We start from the raw sequence: 5,034 nt of genomic DNA, 5'->3' as shown, positions 1-5,034 counted from the left end.
AGTCACATCCCGACCCTTAAATTTTTACATTATTTACTAGCTTGGTAATAATAAGAATTTTACCGTCTCCGTCATTGAGGTAATAGTTTAATCAGTCCCTAGAGGTGTTTTGAGGGACGATTAATTTCAGGAAATTATTCGTAGGAGAAAAATATGACGACGGTAAAAATGGTAAATTTTAGCTAGTAAATGTAATTTTTATTCGGGTATTATTTTTTCGGGGTGTTTTATTTTTGGAAATGGGTTGTATATAGGACTTGGACCGGGTAGGAGGCCCAAGCCTATTTCTTCTTCTTCTCTCTTTTCTTTCTCTCTTCTCTCTCTCCCTCCCGAGCTCTCTCTCCCCAGCCGGTTTCCTCCGCTCAGCTCGCCGCCGTCCGGCCACCGTAGGCCGCCGCTCCGGTTCCGTTCGGTTGCCTTCTGACCCAGCTTCCATTCTAGGCCGATGAAGGCTGCCCTAGCGCCGCTATGAAGGAGTTCTCCCGCCTAGAACCTCGGGCTGCCCAAAGTCCTCCATCGCCGGAACTCCCTCCTCCGGCCACCAATCCGGGCAAGCTTGGTACGGTTTTGAAGGTCTCCAACCCAGCTGCCTTGCTCTAAAATGGTTCACTCCGGTTCGCTTCAGGTAAGGAGAAATTAGAGGTGGAAGTTATAGGGTGTTTTAGATGTTTTTGCTCGTTTGACCTAGTTAGGCTTGGATTTTGGGTTTGTGCTAGTTAGGAAAGTTGTAGAGGGAGTGGAGAGGAAGCTACTGTTAAAATTTGGTAGGATTTGGAGGTGGCCGAAATCGGCCTCCGGCCGCCGCTACCGGCGGAGCCGGCGCCGGCGCCGCACTGTTTTGAAGATTTTTAGGGTTTTAAATTTAGAATATTAAGGGGAGTTTGTTGAAGTGAGTTATGGAATTTTTGGATGAGTTTTGGATAGGTTTATGAATTTCCGAAGTGTGGTATTTTTGGCGGTTAATTAATGTAGAATCCGGCCGTAGGATTTAAGTCGTATTTTTGAGGAGGTTGTAATTACGGCTGCCGAGTATGATATTTAAGTTCGGATCGTTTCGATTTAAGAATATCGAAGTTAGGCAATGATGAGCGTAGTTATGGCTCTCGGTTAATTTTGCCTATTTTGTTTAAATATTGGAGTTTTAGTTGGGAAATTAATTTTATATTTGTGCCAGGGTTCGAGGAAACCTCTCTGGAGTGGCGATTTGGATTTCGTCGGGCTTATGCCTAGAGTTGTGAGTGGACTTTTGTTTTAAATAAAATGCATGTTATAGTTCATAGATGAACAATTAATGTTGTGGAGCATTTTGACGTCATTTTATTTTGACAGTTTTATTTTTCTTGGAGAGTTACCGAAAATGGGATTTTCGGTGAATATAAATATGTATTTATGAGGAGAGTATGTATAAAAATGCTAGCTAGCCCTATGTGTCTGTCCACCTTAATGGCGTAGCATATAGCCGCATTATGGTGTGACGTGAGCATTGGACGCGAGCGTAGTAGCCCTATATGAGTGTTTAATTAATATAGGGGGTATGGGCACATATTTATACACTCGTCTGTCCACCTTAATGGCGTAGTATAGCACCGCATTAAGGCGTGACGTGAACATTGGACATGAACGTAGTAGCCCTATATAGACCCATGAATTTATATAGGGAGTATGGACGTGTGTAAATACATACATATATTATAGAGCCTGAGAGGCTCGACATTTATGAGATAAAAGTTTTATCGCTTGCAGCATGCATTTGATTTTCCTTGGAAATTGATTTGGGGAAACATAAATATTTTATTCGTTAATTTATTTTTGTCCACTCACTCTAATGTGTTTCAAATGTTTTCCCCTGGGCTCTTCGTTTTAAAAATGCCTAGTTTGCAGGATTGCATAGTTGAGGTCGGGCGTATATGGAGATGAGACATAGTCATCATATAGCTTCCGCTTGTTAATTTATTATGTTTCCTTTCTTCTTGTTAGAGTTGCTCTGAACATATAAATGGTTGGATATGAGATTTGTTTAGATTAGTAAATAATTTGGGTGGTGTTGTGATTTGGGGAGCACGGAGGCTCCAGGAGTTTAAGGTTGGATTTAAATTTTTCAGAAGTGTTTGCATGTATTATTAGGAAGGGTTGTCTATTTTCAAGGGAGGTTATGCCGATTTTTCGGTAAATTTTCCTTGGAGGTGGTCCCTGCACGACTTACTCTGGGTTTCAGGGTGAAATTTGGGGTGGGTCGTGTCAGAGAGAGAGAGAGAGAGAGAGAGAGAACATGAGACTTCTAATTTTAAAATGAAATAGTTTTGAAAATTGTCCTAAATTTTTGGGCGGAAGTTTTGACTGCTTAAATTTTCGGCACTTAACACGACGAAACCCTATCAATTTCGCAGCCTAATGAAATTGTTTTAAAAATTGTTCCTAATTTTTGGCGGAAGAGCCTAACTTTGTGGCACTTATAACTCAAAGCCACGAAACCTACCAATTTCGTAGCCTAGTTGTCTAAAATTATTTCAAAAAAGTTCCTCAATATACCATTAAATGCAGTCATTAAAAATCTACATCACATGTAATCAATCAAACTTTTTTGGTCTTGATTATTAATGGAAAGAAATATATTTGATAAAAAAAGAAATGAAATATGTCTAACCAAAAAAAAGGAATTAAATATGTTTAACCAAAAAAACAAGGAATGAAATATAAATTGAACCTTCACTTTCGAAAAATTCTTAAATATTCTTAAATATGCCATTAATAAGAGTATTTTCAAATTTTCTTACCTTTTTTAATGAAAATTTTTAAATATTGGTTTGAATTTTTTTGAAATTTTTGTCGGAAAAGTTGCCGCTAGGTTTCATTACCTTATATATATTTACATAATTAAAAAATTATTAATTGTATTAATACGAATATTTTCAAATGTTTCCTTCCTTATTAATCGTTTTATATGTATAATAGTTTTCAAAAGACTTAGGTTTAATTAAATAAATAAATAAATATATATATATGCATGTTTAAGTTTTTTGTTGATATATATGCTAAATCAAAGAAATATATATATATATATATTTAAATATGAGTAACAGATTTTGAGAAATTAATGAGATGAGAGATAAAAGGAGGGAGTCAAGGGTGCGCTTAAATAAAAAAGGAAATGAATTTTTCAAAACTTAAGTTTGAAATTGTTAATCCTTTCAAAATTAATACAAAATTTATCCTAATTGGTGACGAAAATATATTAATATTTTTTATTTAAGTAAAAAAAATTTCCATTATTTAAAAAAAAAAATTTACCGTCTCTTAAGAAAGCATTTCCGTCGCCTAAGACTTACTTAGGAGACGGAGTACTATTCTGTCGTCTAGGTGATATATTTTGATTATTTTTTTAAAATAATTCCATCTCTTAAGTAAAATAACTCCGTCGCCTAAGAGGTACTTAGGATTCATTTCGTCTCCTAAGTGTTTAATATTTTTAATTTATTTTTTAAAAAAAAAAATACCGTCTCTTAATTGTAACTTAGACTACAAAATTATTTAATTCCGTCCTAAGTACTTTTTTCCAGTAGTGACTTATTATGGGTGCTTAATTTGATCGAATCAAAAATGAAAATGAAAGAAAGAAATTTAGGGCCTCTGGTCTTCATTATATCTTCGTATATAACGATTTGAGGACTTACACATTAATAGTGCAGGTGCACCTTGGTGCGCAGAATCCGCTCCACTCGATTATGGTTTGTTGTTTTGTCTTTATGAGAGATAAGAATATGATCAAGTTTGCTACGAGGAATGTCAATATAACTCTGCCTTGCACCTTGTAAGTTTTCATACCCTTTTTTTTTTATGAAAGAAATAAATGTGAAGAGAAACTTCTATAACATCCTAAATTAAGAAAGTCAAGAAAGAAGGTATATGTTGAGCAGCTGAAGGTAGTGTTAATCTAATTGGCAGTTTCAACATGCCCAAGGTCAACTAAGGCGTTTGTAACAAAGTCTCTCTCTCTCGCTCTCTAGATATATGAGTAAAGCTGACTGAAATGAAATCCAAAACTTACATGAAAAAGAGTAAAAAGCTTCCAAAGACACATTGATTTTGTTGTTGATATCAATAAGAATTCTAAAGTCACATTCAACTCGGATATGTGAAAACTTATTAAGGTAGATTGAGACTAGTCCGGCACGAAAGGCAAAAGCGTCAACACAAAAGACGTATAAAAACCTAATTGCTTCGAAGAAGTCACTACGTAATCACCACGTACTAGTCGTCGTTGAGAAGTCTGGATAACAAAACATGCAACTGCATGTTTGTTATGTAAACCGAACAATGAAAAATAAATTTAACAAAATTAGAAGTTGAAGAACGCCAACATACCCATAACCTTTTGGTGCAAGTTAAATTAGTTGTCATTAACCGCTTTTATTTAACTGATCAAAATATAATAAAGAAAATGCTTGTTCAGTTAAGAGACATTTTTTATAGAATTATGAAGAACACGTGAATTTGACAACTGAAAATGAACACTTTATGGTAAGTTATACTAGCCTTTATACTCATAATACTCGCGTGTAAAGATGTTGTTAATATGTAATTTTTCTTTTTCTTTTTGTGAAGTATATTAGTGAGTAGTGGGAGTTTTAGTGGGTAGTGTTTGTCTTAACTTTCCATATTAACTGTTCACAATTATCTGCATTTATTTTTTTTTAATTTTTTTTTAATTTTTACTTTAATAACCTTTTAAGTTAATGTTGTTTTAATCAACTCATTAAGGGTAGTTTAAGCAAAACATAACTTAAGCAAAATACACATATTTGAGAACATGTAAGATGCATTTGTGCCTTACAAACATCATTTATGGTAAACAAATTTAGTAAGTTTTCGAAAAGGCATGAGAAGTGCACACAAGCTATGGCTGCTATGCTTACAAGAGAAGCTTCACGATCGATGTTATGTTGGTATAATTTCAACGACTCGTCGTATGTTCCTTGGACCGTAATAGACCCAACGTCGACTTCATATAGACCGGCGCTGCCGATCTCTCGATGG

The sequence above is a fragment of the Fragaria vesca genome, linkage group LG3 (genome assembly GCF_000184155.1).
Source record: "Fragaria vesca subsp. vesca linkage group LG3, FraVesHawaii_1.0, whole genome shotgun sequence".
NCBI classification, from domain to species: Eukaryota; Viridiplantae; Streptophyta; class Magnoliopsida; order Rosales; family Rosaceae; genus Fragaria; species Fragaria vesca.
Note: the sequence above shows the minus strand (reverse complement) of the source record.